The sequence below is a fragment of the Rhincodon typus genome, chromosome 23 (assembly GCF_021869965.1).
Source record: "Rhincodon typus isolate 14 chromosome 23, sRhiTyp1.1, whole genome shotgun sequence".
In the NCBI taxonomy this organism is placed as follows: Eukaryota; Metazoa; Chordata; class Chondrichthyes; order Orectolobiformes; family Rhincodontidae; genus Rhincodon; species Rhincodon typus.
The window spans coordinates 36,955,487-36,972,241 of NC_063354.1; positions in this window are offsets into that span (position 1 = coordinate 36,955,487).

Sequence of the window (16,755 nt, forward strand, 5' to 3'; positions counted from 1 at the left end):
AGAGTCACCTCGACTTGAAATGTTAGCTTGCTTTCTCTCCATAGACGCTGCCTGACCTACTGTGATCTCCAGCATTTTTGTTTTCAGTTCAGATTCCAGCATCTGCAGTAACTTGCTCCAGTCTCAAGCCAGTGTTCTCTGAAAAGGGCAATTACAGTGGTACAAAAAAAGAGTTGTCTAGAGTGGCTTGGAGAGTAGACTAAAAGGAAAGCCAGAAGAAGAGCAGACATTAAGCGTATGTTTTGTGACACTCAGCAAAAAATTCTTCTGCTCAAAAAGAAGGACTTGATAAAAAGGATGAATGATTCATGGTTAACGAAGATGAACAAGGAGAGTTCCCTATCAAAAACCAAGGCATATGATGTGGGATAAACCAATGGTAGGCAAGAGGATTGGGATAATTTTTAGGAACAAACTGCACAACTAAAAAGAGAAAAAATTGATTATTAAAGCAAACTGGCATGAAATATAAAAATAAACAGCAAAAGCTTCTATAGGTATAAAGAAAGAGTCATTAATGTAACTGGATGTGACTGTGGAATTGATGAAGGGTAACAGGAAATGGGAGATAATTTAAAGCAAAATTTTGCATTGGTCCTCACTGTGGAGAGCACTGTAAACATCTTAAATATGTCAGAAAAGGAAGGTGCTCGGGTCAGGAAAGGCTTTGTAACAGCCTGTATCATGAGGGGCAAAGTATTTGATAAACTAATGGGACTGGAGGCAGATAAATCACCAGGATCTGATGACCTGCATCCTAGAGTTTAAAAACAATGGCTGCAGAGATACTGGTGGTGTTAGTTAAAAGATTCCAGAACTCTCTGGATTCCAGGAGGGTCCCAGGGAATTGGAAAATTGCTAATGTGGCTCCTTGTTCAAGAAGCAAGAAAGTCAGAACTTGAGAAACTATAGACCTGTTAACCTGACATCTGTTGATTGGACAAATGTTAGAGCCCATTGCTCAGTAAGAAATACATTTAGAAAAGTGGAGAGCAATCAATGCATATGGTTTTGTGAAAGGGAAATCATGTTTGACAAATTTGCTGGAGTTCTTTGAGGATGTAACAAGCAAGGTTGATTATGATGAAATGGTAGATGAGATGGATTTGGATTTCCATGTTGCATTCAATAAGGTGTCGCATTAATGGTTATTGCACAAGATAGGAGCTCACAGTGTTGGGGATAATGTATTAGCATTCATTCAGATTTGGTTAACATACAAATGACAGAGAATTGAGATTAATGAGCCTTTTTCAGGTTGGAATGACATAACCAATGGAGTGCCACAAGGACCAGTCTTAGGGCCTCAGACAATTACTGTCTGTGTTCATGACTTGGAGGGAGTGATGGGGTACATGTTGTAGTGTTTCCAAATTTTCATGCTGGAGGGCAAGTTGTGATGAGGATATAAAGAATCTGCAGTGGGATATAGATAGGTTGAGTGAGTGGGCAAAAACTTAACAGATTAAGTCCAGTGCAGTAAAGTGTGAGGTCATGCACTTTAATAGGAAGAATCAAATGGCAGACTATCATTTAAATAGAGAGATGTATAGAAAAGTGAAGCACTGAAGGATCTGGATGTTTTTCCGTATGAAACACAAAAAGTTAACATGTAGGTACAGCAACTGATTAAGAAGATGAATGGAATTTTGGCCTTTATAGTGAGAGTTGGAGTTTAAAAATAAAGAAGCCTTGTTACGATTGTACGTGGTGTTGGTGAGGCTACACCTGGAGTACTGTGTACAGTTTTGGTCCCCGTGAGGGGTAATCTTATTCATGGTGCTTCACAGTGTAGATGTTGAGAAGACATTTCTACCAGTGATGGAAACTAAGAGATATTGTTATAGAATAAGAGGACTTTCATTTAAAACTGAGGTGTGAAGGGATTTCTTCTCTAACAGGGTAGTGAATGTCTGGAATTATGTGCCCCTGGAATCCGGAAGTGTGGAGGTTCGATCACTGAAAATAGCTAAAGAGGAGCAGACAGATTTTTGAAGTATCAAGAAGTTAAGGGCTATGGGCTGACAGGAAAGTAGAGATGAGGCCATGGTTTTATAGAACGGCGAGGCAGGCTTTAGGGGCTGAATGGCTTACTCCAGCTCCCATTTCCTACATTCTTAAGTCTGTTCTCTCAGGTGGATTTAAAAGAATGATGCATGAATCCTTCAATATCCAAAACCAGAAACTTGCTGCTCTAATTATATCCATTCCAGACAGTAGGCCAATACTTGTCCACCCTTTCGTTAATGCATTTGATATAGACTGCAGGTTTTGACACTAATATCTCTGATGAGGAGGATCAGGGTTAGTTTACAAGAATTAGTACACCCTGTTTGTTGATTATTGGACGTTTTCATAGAAGAACAATCCAGTTTGTCCACTAACAATGTATGTACATCAGCAAACCTCATCTCACTTGTCAGCAAAGGTCTTCTCAGCTGAAGTATTGCCTGTTATGTATGTATTCATTCCCCCACACCATCCTCGATAATCTCCTTGTGCTAAAGTGGCCAGTAACAGTTTATTTCCTTCTGCTTGGCCCTCTTATTTTAAATCAGTCATTGCTTTTTCTCCTTCATCACACTCATGTTGTTATAGAAACACAGAATCTATGAGCAGGACTAGGTTATTTGGCCCCACAAGTCTGCTCCACCATTCATTTTGAAAGAGACTTAGAGTCATATCATATGAAAACAGACCCTTCTATCCAACCAGTCCACGCTGAATAATCCCAAACTGAACGAGTCGCACCTGCCTGCACCTGGCCCATATCCCTCAAAACCTTTCCTATTAATGTACTTATCTAAGTGTCTTTTAAATGTTGTAATTGTACCTGCATCCACCACTTCCTCTGGAAGTTCATTCCACTAGCAAACCACCTGCTGTGTAAAAAAAATTGACTATCATGTATTTTCTTACATCTCTCTCCTCTCACCTTAAAAATATGCCCTCAGTCTTTAAATCCTCCACCCTATGGAAAATACACCTGCCATTCACCTTATCTATGCCTGTCATGATTTTATAAACCTCTATAAGGTCACTGCTCAACCTCCTATGCTCCAGTGAAAACAGTCCCAGCCTATCCAGCCTCTTATAACTCAAACCTTCCTAACCTGGCAACATTCTTGTAAATCTTTTCTGAACCTTCTCCACCTTAATAATATCCTTCCTATGACAGGTCAACCAGAACTGGAGACAGTCCTCCAGAAGAGGCCTCACCAATGTCCTCATGGCTGATCATGTGACTCTAAAGCCTGTATTCCTTTACTCCCAAATCCTTTGATCCCTTTAGCTTCAAGTGCTATATCTAAGTCCTTCTTGAAATCATACAATTTCTGTGGTAGTAAATACCAAAGACTCACCACTGTCTTCAGTCCCACACTTTCCTTAACTTCACTGCCCTACAAATACTAATTTCCTTCAGTCTCTCCATTTCATTAAACCCTGTATACCCTAACATTTCTAGTATATTATTTGTGTCCACCTTGTGAATACAGAATAAAAGTATGTAATTAGTTGGTCAGCCGTGTCGTGACTGTAACAAGGTCAGCCAGGCGGACCTCATAGAATTCAAGATCCCTGATTGGGGCTGTTAACCTGGTCCAATCAGGGAGCCCTGACTGACAGATACAAACAGGAGCATCAGAGTTCTGTTCACTCTGAGAGCTGGCTCTGAGGATGCTGGATCAGTGTCAAGTAGTATGCATGTGTAAATAAAGGGTGACTTGGTTATGGGATACCGGCATCTGTGGAGTTATTTCAAACTACTCCTTTGTTCTCTGTCATAAGTTCCCTTGTTTCTGACTGTAAGGGGCCTATATTTGTCTTCACGAATCATTTTCTCTTTTCATATCTTTGAGTCAATTTTTATGTCCCCCAAAAGCTTAATCTCATACTGTATTTTTATTTTTAACTAATCCCTTTGCCCTCCTTTGCTGAATTCTAAACTGCTCCCACTTCTCGGGGCTGTTGGTTTCTCTGGCCAATTTGTATGTCTGTCCTAACACTATCTCTCATTTTCAATTTAAATCATGATTTGGTCACCTTGTCTGTTTAAACCTTTGCACAAGATGGGAATGAACAATTGTTGCAATTCGCCCATGTGCTCTTCGAGTGTTTGCCTTTCCACTATCATTCCTTTAAGAAACGTTCCCCCAATTTATCATGGCCAACTTACACCTCACACTGTCATAGTTTCCTCGATTAAGTTACATTATCGTTTAATATTTCTTGAAAAAAGACACCTACTCTATCCACCTTTTCAAAAATATTAGTAATTATTGTAAAGATAACCATCTGCACAATTTGTTGTCTTTTAAATTAAAGATTTCAGAAGAAAAAGTAAATCTTAAAAGTTTGTGTGAACAAAATATTTTATTTAGCATTTTGTTTTAGCTTTCTGAGAATTATAGTTTTGTCCTTGCATTTTGATTGGAGCTGATAGCCTTGGGGAATTTGTTTCCAATTTTAATTGAATATGTATATTTTTGTATTACATACATTAATTTCTATATAAAACACATTGTGCATGCCATACATCCACGCATTCTATATGGTGCAGATTGTGAACAAGAATTGGAAGCAGATTCTCATCTGTAGCCTTGCTCAGTTTAAGGCAGTCAAATTATCCTTTCACTTTAAAGTCAAATGACCCAAAATGTGTCTGTATTATTTAAATGAGAATACTTTCTTTTGTGAATCAAGTATGTTAGATGTTCCTTACATTGAATGTCACTCCTTTCACTCATCCCTCTCCATTCTCCACCCTCAACATTGCCATAAAGATATTTTATTGGCAATAGATACATTGATGTTAATATCCATTACCTTTTCAGGTATTTTCTAGATGCTTTGTTTTATTTTGCAATTGTAAACTTCATTGCAGCTGATGAGATCATTGAAGTTAAATAAAAACTGAAAGAACTGATGATACTGGAAATCAGAAACAAAAACCGAAATTGCTGGAAATTGAATCATGGCATCCCTACAGTGTGGAAACAGGCCCTTCAGCCCAACAAGTCCACTCCGAACCTCAGAGCATCCCACCCAGACCCATCCCCCTGTAACCCACCTAATCTACACATCCCTGAACACTACAGGCAATTTAGCATGGCCAATCCACATCTTTGGACTGTGGGAGGAAACCGAAGCACTTGGAGGAAACCCACGCAGACATGGGGAGAATGTGCAAACTCCACACAGACAGTCACCCAAGGGTGGAATTGAACCCAGGTCCCTGGCGCTATAAGGCAGCAGCTTCTGAGGAAGGGTCACTGGACCAGAAATGTTAACTCTGACTTGCCCCCACAGATGCTGCCAGACCTGCTGTGCTCTTCCAGCAATTTCTGTTCTTGTGTCAGTGAATTTAAAATTGCTTATAAAAAATTAACATGGAAAAATTGTTCTAGTTTGCAAGTCATCAAAGGCAAAATAGGATTAATTTTCTGCAGGCACACAGAAAACAGACCATAAGATATAGGAGCAAAAGCACACCATTTAGGCCATCAAGCCCATCTGCCATTCAAAGAAATCATGACTGATCTGGTTAACCACTTTCCTGTTTACTCTCTATAATACTCTTACCAATGAAAAATCTGTCTCATCCTTGAATGTACTTATCCAATATAACCTCTACAACCCTCTTCAGAGTCACCTGAGGAAATCAACAACAAATCATTCATTTAATGTTTAGTCTGAAAGCCAGATTCTGATTTTAAGGTCCTGAATTTCTTTCAGATATTTCCACCAGGACCTGTAGGTGAACAAATCAGGGCAGCACAGTGGCTTAGAAGTTAGCACTGCTTCATCACAGTGCTGGGGATCCAGTTGGATTCCACCTTTGGGCGACTATCTGTGTGGAGTTTGCACATATCCCTGTGTCTGTGTGGGTTTCCAGTTTCCTCCCACAGTCCAAAGATGTACTGGTTAGGTGGATTGTCCATGCACAATTGTCCCGCAGTGCCCAGGGATGTACAGGTTTGGTGGATTGGGCATAGGAAATGCATGTGTACTGGAATTGCATGGGGGTCCCAGGTCAAGGTGGGATGCTCTTCAGAGGGCCAGTGCAGAGTTGATGGGCTCAATGGCCTCTTTTTGCTCTGTAGGCATTCAATGAATGTATGAAATCTGGTTAAGCATAAACCTGGAGGTTCCATCACATGGCCTCTAATCATAACGCTCAATCCAGCAGTCATTCTCCCCCCATCTTCAATACTTTTGCAATTAGTAAGTAAAAGGGATATTAATCTTTAATATTTAATTTTAAGTGACTCCAGGTGGGCAACCCACAGGTTTCATTGATTCTCAGAATCCTAGTCAGTCCTGGAATATCAATAGTCCTGCAGGTGACTCCCAGTAAAGTATTCCCAACAGCTCCTCAGCTCAGTCAGTAAGCCATGCCTTACAGGCGGTAAGTACACGTGATAAGATCAAGCGTTCCTTCCCTCATATAAATGCAGTCAGGATTCCGCTGGGACCGAGAGAAAGGAACAGTCTGACTCTCTGAAGAAACTGTAAGTACAAATTTCATTAGCTCTCAGCCAAGATGGCTGAAAGTGCAAACTGGGTAAACAATTCCACAGTAATGGACAGTTGCCAACTATTTTGGTTCATGGCAGGTGGGGAGAGTAGATGGGGATTAGATATGGACATAGTGCCACAGATCCACCTTGACCCCTTATGGTGAGGTGTTGCTGTAATAAGTTGGCAAATCTCAGTGGGTCAAAGGTGGCATGTACCAGCAAGTGGCAAGCTATCTCTTGGGTGGTATCAGGAAATTGGGAGAACTCCGTTGCAATTTTGCCCCATTGGTTTTTGGCTTTATTGACAAAATCTATAATTGTAGAATGGGGTGTTACTTGTTAGGAAGTCTCCTTGTTAGGAAGAGTTTACTTCAATGACCTTCCCTCCAATTTTCAAGGAAAATATGGAAGGTAGCTGAATATTTATGTGAGCAGTTCACCAATACAGAAGGCAGTTGATTCCTCTGTGTCTAGGGGGCTACTGCACACTTCTGTGCCTCTCAAAATTAAGCTTGGTGCACATTGATTATGTTTGAAATGGTGGCAACTTTTCAATGCAAACAAGTACAAGATAACTGCAGTGAAATAATAAAAACGGTTGTAGTCTTATTATTGCAACTTAAATGCTAGTCAGTGTTTCGCTATGACTAATACTCGTAAATAGTGCAATGGGGTCTCACAAGGGCAACCTGTAACTGAATCTGAGCAATGAAATAGGAGATCCAAAGGCCATCTGCTATTCTGTGCCAAGAGCTGATGTGACCTTAAATAAATTTCTTACTCACTAATTGGATCAGATTTATCCTTTTGCCAGTATTTTTATAGTTGCTGCACAATCACAATAACATTCTGGAATTGCTTTTTTAATGAAGATCTGAATCTGTTACTTTCTGCTGGTGTATATATTCTGCATGCTGAGCAAGACCTGTCATCAGAGGTCTACTGTTACCTCAGTTCATTGGTGCAGGGACCGAGGACTCTTGTAACGGGAACAAGTGATTGTAAGATGATAGCAAACGTCAAACAGGTCAAGAATCTGATGATCTGGTTATGTTCAATCCACTACGAGGTAGGAGAAAGCAAGAACATTGGAGCTTGATAAATCAGCAAGACAAATCTGGACTGCTGTGACATGGATTACTAAACTTATGAAAAGGAATGGAAAGTTACAATAAGATCATTTTTATAGTTGTTTTATCATTTCCATCTTATTTTGCAGATAGAGTCGAAGAGATGTATAGCACGGAAACCGACCCTTTGGTTCAACTCATCCATGCTGACCAGATGTCCTAAATTAATCTAGTCTAGGCCCATTTTCTAGCATTTGGCCCATATCCCTATAAACTTTTCCCACTCATATACCCATCCAGATGCCTTTTAAATGTTGTAATTGTACCAGCCTCCACCACTTCCTCTGGCAGCTCATTCCGTACACATACCACCCTCTGCATGAAAAAGTTGCCCCTTAGGTCCCTTTTAAATCTTTCACTTCTCACCTTAAACCTATACCCTCTAGTTTTGCACTCCCCTGCCCTGGGCAAAAGACATGTCTGTTTCAATCTCTCTTTTGAACACACTGAATCACTTAGAAATTTTCATCCAGCCCTGAAAATCTGCTCCTTTTACTTATTGATCAGAGTTGTGTTGCAATAATTCAGGTACTCAGATTTCTCCACCGACTTTTTATTTGTCGGGAGCTATCCGGTCAATGAGCTGACCTCTAACATCTCAGGTGGGCCCACAGCTCATGTGTCAGTAATAGCTCAATGGCAGCATTCATATCTCTGATCTAAGTTGCACCCACTCAACCGTAAGCAGGTAATTCAGGCTGAAACTGCAGTGTATACTGTGGGACAGCTGCACGGTCAGAGGTGCAATCATTTGATAAATGATTAAAGCACAGTTACTCTTTCAGGTGGAAGATCACATTCCACTATTTTGAGCAAGAGTAAAGGAGCTATCCTCATTATCGTCAACTATATTTATCCCTTAACTGATATCATTAAAACAGATGATCTGATCATTACCACATTGCTGTTTGTGAGATCTTGTGCACAAATCGGTGCTCATATTTCCTGTTTTACAAGAGTGACTACACTGCATTAATTACTAAGTGCTTAGGGATGTTTTGAAGTTGCCATAAAGGTACTTAACTACGTTGAGGTTGGTTGGCTCGCCGAGCTGGTTTGTTGTTCTGCAGACGTTTCGTTAGCATGCTTGGTAACATCCTCAGTGCAGCCTCCGATGAAGCGTTGGTGTGTTTTCCCACCTGGTTTTTAAACTCTGGGGTCCGTTGCGATGGATTGCCTCACTTCCGGGTTTCCTCCGTAGTGGAATGTATATGGGGTCGAGTTCAATGTGTTTATTAATAGCATGCTTTGTGGAGTGCCATGCTTCTAGGAATTCTTGTGCTTGTCTCTGCCTAGCCTGTCCCAGGATCTCGGTGTTGTCCCTGTCGAAGTCGTGGTTCTCCTTGTCCATGTGGATTGAGATGAGTGAGTATTGGTCGTGTCTTTTTGTAGCCAGTTGGTGTTCATATACTCTTGTTGTTAGTTTCCTTCTGGTTTGTCCGATGTAGTGTTTCTCACAGTCTCAATTTCTCAATCTCACTCATCTCAATCCACATGGACAAGGAGAACCACGACTTCGACTGGGACAGCACCAAAATCCTGGGACAGGTTAGGCAGAGACAAGCACGAGAATTCCTGGAAGTATGGCACTCCATGAAGCATGCTATTAATAAACACATTGAACTCGACCCCATATACATTCCACTACGGAGGAAACCCGGAAGTGAGGCAATCCATCGCAACGGACCCCAGAGTTTAAAAACCAGGCGGGAAAACACACTGACGCTTCATCGGAGGCTGCACTGAGGATGTTACCCAGCATGGTAACGAAACGTCTGCGGAACAACAAACCAGCTTGGCGAGCCAACCAACCTCAACACCCACAACTCGAGCTACAGATCTACTCCAAAACCTTAGGTACTTAACTATGAAACAGTAGATCATCATACTAATATATTCTGTTAATTTTCATCCATATTATTTGTATTTGTTAGAAGTATATGTCTTTATGCCAATTTTCTCACCTCCAAAGTGTTGACTTCTGGACTCCATGCCATTGGTTACCTTGATGTGGCGTATATAATACTGACTGTGTTTGAGCTGTTGTCGTATCATAAGGCAGATAAATTAATGCTGGTCACACAGCCTTCTCCTTAGTCAGTATATCAAGCACACTCACATTTGCTGGGCTGTAATCAAGAACAGACAATTTGCATTCCTCTCCCCACCCACCCCAGCTAAAGAATGGATAATGGAACAAGTCATTGGAAGGGATGTTGTAGAATGAAATTGCAAAAGAAAGGGGAAAGAAATGAATAGGGGGATGGGTTGAGGTGGGATGCTGTGAGGGTCGGTGTGGACTTGTTTCGCCGAAGAGCCTGTTTCCACACTGTAAGGATTCTATATTTAAAAAAAATCCATCTCAGGGCACATTCCATGAGCAGTGGCCACCTACAACCCCCCTCACCCACTGTCCACGGAGGTTAGGATCAGACACAAACTCAACTTCACTGCATCCCCATAATACTCATCTATAATACTGTTCAGCACTTCAGGATTTCACTCTGGAGTGCACTGATACCTATCATTGTAATGCAGCTAGCCAGGTACTTTGCATGCAGGAACAGGCACCCATCTGATGGATTTGACCGGAGTGCCTCTCACAGCTCCTTGCCTATTCTCTTAGTGCTCATATACTTTGCACCTACTTGAATGTTCATAGCATCTCTGCCTTGTCTTGCCGTTATATGCTTTGCCCACCCCTGCAGCCAGTGGTTAAAGGCTCACAGTACATATATCTTGTCTTGCCTTTTAGCATAGACACAAAGCTAGACAGCTTGTCATGTTACAGTTGCCCCAAGGGCCAAGGGCCAAATTCTGTTTCTAAATTAAGTGTGGAAACCGCACTGAACTGGCCCTCCTCCTTGAGTGCCTCAGTTGTTCAGTCACACTATAACCCAGTGCCTGAGAGATAGCAGGAACTGCAGATGCTGGAGAATCTGAGATCACAAGGTGTAGAGCTGGATGAACACAGCAGGCCAAGCAGCATCAGGAAAGCTGACGTTTCGGGCCTAGACCCTTCTTCAGAAATGGGGGAGGGGAAGGAGGTTCTGAAATAAATAGGGAGAGAGGGGGAGGCGGATAGAAGATGGATAGTGGAGAAGATAGGTGGAGAGGAGACAGACCGGTCAAAGAGGCGGGGATGGAGCCAGTAAAGGTGAGTGTAGGTGGGGAGGTAGGGAGGAGATAGGTCAGTCCAGGGAGGACGGACAGGTCAAGGGGGCGGGATGAGGTTAGTAGGTAGGAGATGGGGGTGGGGCTTGAGGTGGGAGGAGGGGATAGGTGGGAGGAAGGACAGGTTAGGGAGGTGGGGACAAGCTGGGCTGGTTTTGGGATGCGGTAGGGGGAGGGGTGCCTATTGTCTCATTGTAACGAGTTTCCTGTGACAATTCCAATCAGCATCCTAGAATTTTCTTTCCTGTTACATTACCTGCCTATGCAGAATCCATTTCAGCAAGTTTACGTCATGGTTTAAAACTATAAATATCTTTTAAGTGATGGGCTTCAGCTACTTGACAGAGGAGCATTGTCTTTTGCAGACTTAAACCAAACAGAGCGTGCTCTTTCAGTTCCTGAGTCCACATTAATGCAGCCACCTGCTTTGCTACAAATTGCTGTGCACAGGGAGTTCCCCCAGTTGCAGATCCTGTTGTTACCTACATCATATCATCCTCCCATCCATGTGTGTGTTTGCTTAAACTGACATTGGAACCTGAAAGATGCTTGCACCATTGATTCTTGCTGCGTTTCCTCGATCTTGAAGTGCTTTCAATCTTCTCACCTTTGTCCTGTCCTGTCTCGCTGGTGACATGTGCAAACTCCAGCCCAGTGGGGGGCAGCAGAGCATCAAATTCTCTACAGTCATCTTTCTCTTCTTCCCCTTTCCCTGTCCCATGAGGTCCTCCTGACCCCTTCTCTGTACCACTAACCCAGAGACAGCCAACAGATCTCCGAGTTTCTGGCAGGAAATGGACTGGTGGTTAAAATCTCTCTGTGGGCACCTGCTGATTACACAGATGGCATTGCATTCTTGCGGGAAAGGCTCCTACCAGAAGCTCACTATGAGTTGCAATCTGACTCTTGGTCTGTAATACACAGTCAGACTTTTAAAGCTGCACAGGAAGAGATTGTAAAACACGAGTCAGGGATGTGGAAACACAGCTCTGTTCCCATCTGTATTTTAGGCCACAATGAAAGGAGACCATTATAGCAAGCGGAGGAATGTAACAAGAATGACAGGATCTGTCAAAAAATGGGATATAAATATTTCTTTTCCTTCTTTGTGTTTATCAGCTATGTTGCATACGTTACACTAACTGCAAGCAAATGAAAGCATTTTAAGGTGAATTTGTTTCAGTAGAACTTGCCAATAGGCAGCCATTATATAAATGCTCTCTCCTCTTGACCAGTTTAGGAATCAGGCAGTGTTAATTGTGGTAACAGGAAGCCTGGTAACAAGGGATATTAATTCTCAAATTGCTTTCCCTCCTTTTATATTAGCGATTGTCAGCATCTGAAAATATTGTACTATTGTCAGACAGCTGACCTTACTTGTGCTGTAGATGTGTTAGTCATTGATAATGGAAGTCAGGAAATTAGCGTTAAGCTTTAATGAGGCTGCAGGTAACACACTGAAATTTGTTACAGACCTGACCTGCAACCTATTCTCAGTGCACCTTCTGCTGAAGTCAATTGCATTAGGTTTTTTTTTAATTTTACAAGGCAGAATAAATTCCTTGTCTAAGTGTTGCTGGCCTCTTGTCAGTGGGAAGGTTTACATGTTGCAATTCATCAGAATGCTTTATACTTTCACATCTCTCTTCTAATTATGCACTTCACATAGCTTTCTGGATAAGATCAGGTCGAGGGGTTAAATTGCAGCTGAATGTAAACACTAAAGATTACAATGAAGGGTAACATCCTGTGAAACAGCAAGCCATAGCAATGAGTGAAAGGTGCAGGGAAGTGTCTGGCCTGTGCCTTGTTGTTGTACTGTCAGGCTGTACAGTACATGGGCCCTGGCAGAGCAAGGTTCTGCACTTGCACCCTCTGAAGACTTCATTGGGTGGGCTGTGTATGTTAATCGGATAATCTCTGTCCCAATCTTGTGCTGCTTGGCTGCTCGTTTTCCCGGTAAGAAATGGTAATTGAAAACTCGTCTCCCTGTGCCAATGTTTATTTGAGATTGCCAACAAGCAGCAATTTCCAAATGAGTCTAAAAGTATTTTTTTCAGCAATTAGCTGATCCCTGGCCATAACTTCTTTATTTCATTCCAAATTGTTAATATTTCCATTTTTCTTTGCGTTTGAGAAATGCCAGCACCGAGCTATGCCGTGGATAGAGTTTAAGGTCACTGTGTACACTTAAACTCTACTTCACTGTGTGCTGCTGTTAATCCAGCCTGTTATTTCATGTTCTCCTCCCATTTGCACCGCAGCTTCGCTGGTTTGTCTCCCAGCTGTTGGAGTGTAGGTTTAAAAACATTGACCAATGTGGAGAGAACAGCTGGTATGCAGTATGTTACTGGTTTTTAGCACTGTATTGAGAAGCCCTTTTGATGAACAGAATCACTTCAGCATTGAGTTTAAGCAATGACGATATCATAGGTGAAAAAGATATGACAGGGTCAATATAATACAACCAACAGACTTTTTGTTTTTCCTTTTAATAATGTTATGCATTTAGATGGCAATTTTAATGGAGAAAAATACCCCATAGGCCCCTCACAGAAACATATTCAGAAGTCATTCAGTTGCCAACTGTAGAGATTGTGAAGCAGGGTCAGCACCTACCTGTTCAAAGAGGTTGGTTGGTTTTAAACAGGACCTGAAAGGAGGAGAGGTTTAAGCAGGGGATTCCAAAGTTGTGAGTCTTAGGTTCCTAAAGGGAACCAAGAACTAGTGGAGGTTATTAGGATGGTGAGTGATAGGTGAATACTACTTGGTGGAGGATAAGATTCTGGCACAGAGTTTTTGTTGAGCTGAAGTTAATAGAGTGTGAAGGATAACAAGGTGTAGAGCTGGATGAACACAGCAGGGTGAAGGATGGTTGTGCAGCCAGGAGGACACTGGGTTGCCATATTGGCAACTTACAAAGCCAGGTACACATGTTTCAGAATAAATAGGCTAACACAGGCAATGCTACAGAAGTGGCAGTCAGCAGTCTTTGAGCTCGAGAGAGGCTAGCGTTAGAAACTCAAAATCAGGGCCAACTCAGATACGGAGTTTGTTGACAATAGATCAGTCAAAACTGTGAAGGGGAATGGAAGCAATGGCATAAGTATGGAGTTCGTAGCCAGGACTGATTTGGTCTTGGCTTTGGTCTTGCCAATGATTAGCTGAAGGAAAATGTGACTCATCCAAAATTAGAGATCAGATAAGCAATCTGACAACAAAGACACACTAGAGGGATCAAGAGGGGTGGTGGAGAGGGCCAGCAGGGGATTATCAACTGAAACCCAGTGCCTTGTGTTCAGATTATGTTGTTGAAGTGCAGTTTGTGTGCTGGTTAGATGGGACCAAGGATAGATTCTTTATGGATTCATTCATCTATAATTCTGTTACTATTCTTAATAAGAAGAGAGATAATCTTTTCTAACTTCTAATTGAGACCATTGTTTCAAAATCCACACTAATACCATACCAGAATGATTGAACGTATGCAAAATTACACTTGATATAGGTGTTAATAAAACTATATCAGAGTCCTTTTCAGTTCAGTGCGTTTATCAATTCTTATTTGAATAAGATGGTGAAATGACATTTTAACCAGGGCCTGAACATGAAAGTTTCCACACTTTACCTGACTGACTGAAGCAGAATGGCTTTCTATAGCCTGTCCGCTATTTATAGGCACAAATCAGGAGTGTGAAGGAAGAGTTCTCATTTGCCTGGATAAGTGCAGCTCCAACCATACCCTGAACCTTGACACTATTCAGGATTAAATAGCCCACTTGATCAGCACCCTGTCCTCAGTATTAAACAATCACTTCCTCCACCAACCATGCACAATTGCAACGGTGTGCCATCTGAAAGATGCACTACAGTAACTTGCCAAGGTTCTTTCAACAACATTGTCCAAACCTAAGACCTCTATCATCGAGGACGAAGCCAACGACGCAGAAATACCATACCTGCAAATTCCTCGCAGGCCACTCACCACCCTGATTTGGAAATATATTGCCGTTCCTTCTACTGGATCAAAATCCTGGAACTCCCTTCCCAGCATCACTGCTGAGTCCCTACATCAGATAGACTGCAGCAATTCAACATGGCAGCAAACCATGACCTCTCAAGAGTGAAAGGGCAATTAAATGCTGGACTAGCCAGCAACATTCGCATGTCATGAATGAATGAGAAAGCATTTCTCTCCGAAATGTCAGAAGAAAACTGCCTGTGGAATATTTAGCAGAAGGAATACTCCTGTCCTGGCTCCACAAGAGAAGTCAGTCTCCCCTTCAAACATCTCGCCACCTCCTTCCCCCAACAACAGCAACTCCACTCTTTCCCCCAAACTCTGTACTGCAGGACGTGCTGGGTGGGAAGTGGAGGGACAGCATCTAAAGAAGTCCTGTTGTTATAACCACTGTGGCTTGCTACTCTCTGTGGTGGGAAGGATATTACCACAGAGTATTAGCCCACATAAACACAGTCCACTTAAAATCCACTGTATTCCCCAACTAAACACGTGAAATACTTATGAGGAAGGAAACCATAACCCTTTAAATTATATATGACATTTTAATGGTCAGGAAAACAAAGCAAATTTTATTGCAGTTGCAGATTTTTGAGCTGGTTGATTTCTCTTCTAAATAAGTTTTTATTTGTGCAAAGTATTGCTCTTTTAAATTTGGACTTGCATTCTTTTAGAATGTTGTTAGATGACATTTGGGACCCAATAATGTGTAACTTGGCCATGATTCGATGGAAAGTGCTTTGGTATTCTTTAGGAATCATTATTAAACTTTTCCAATTTGATATAATGTTGCATTTCATTTAAGATATACGTCAGCAGAATTTTATGGACAACATACTGGGCAAGCAAAACACAGTTTTTAGCTGTGGACAGTGGTAGGATTCTCACATCCCAATCCACCCAACCTGAACATCAAAACTAGTCTGACACCCCTCCGGCTGTCTTCAGGGTGTGCTGCACTGTCAAAGAGCTGTCTTTCAGTGAAAGTTCACTTGAGCTAAAGCATGCCTTCCAGCTGAATTAAAATGGGTGTGAAAGATCTCATGGCATTACTTTGGGAAAGAAAAGAGATGTTCTTCCAGGACTCCTGCAATGTTTGTCCCTCAACCAACATTAGCTAAAACAGATTATCTAGACTTTATCACAGTGCTTTTCATGGAAGCTTTTTGTCCACAAGTTAACTGTACATATCGTGAATTTCAGACATGACTTCAGCAACACTTGATTGGTGGTAGAGCACTTTGGAGTGTCCTGAGGTCATAGAGACAATATTTACATGCACGTCTTTTGTTACTTTCTTCATTGGAGTTAGTGACTTAAATTGGCATTACATAAAATAGTGTCACTACATAAAAAGGGGAAAGAAAAGCTACCATCCCTTTCTTAGTGTGGTGTAAAACATTGTAAGCTGAGAAAAACTTAATAGTCCTATGAGTGAAATTTTTTTTGATCGAGTGCAAATTGCGCTAAGTCTTTGGAGAGATTCTCATTGTGAGGCCTAGCAAGAATTCTCACAGTATCTTAGCCCTCGCCTTTATGGCATCCCTGACATCTGATTCTATCCCCATTGTACCGTGCACCGTTCCCAGAACAACTCACCGCTCACCACATAGTCACTGAGACACCAGCATCCCTTGCACCTGCGCCATCTTTAAAAGCCTGACAAGCACAGTCAATCCCAAGCTGCCCCAAATGGTTCCTGACCTTTTCTGCTGACATGAGAGAAGAGAAACAGGTGGCCTGGTTTATGGGCAGGGAACTGGAGGTCGAGTGGACAGGATGGTGTAAATGCGAGGCATTCTGTTCCCACAAGACCAGCAGTGGAGGCCGTAACACCAGACCATGCCAGCCTGGTCCAAGGTTGCCCCCCTTGGTCAGTGAAGTCTCAGTTCTCAGTCATCTGGAGTAA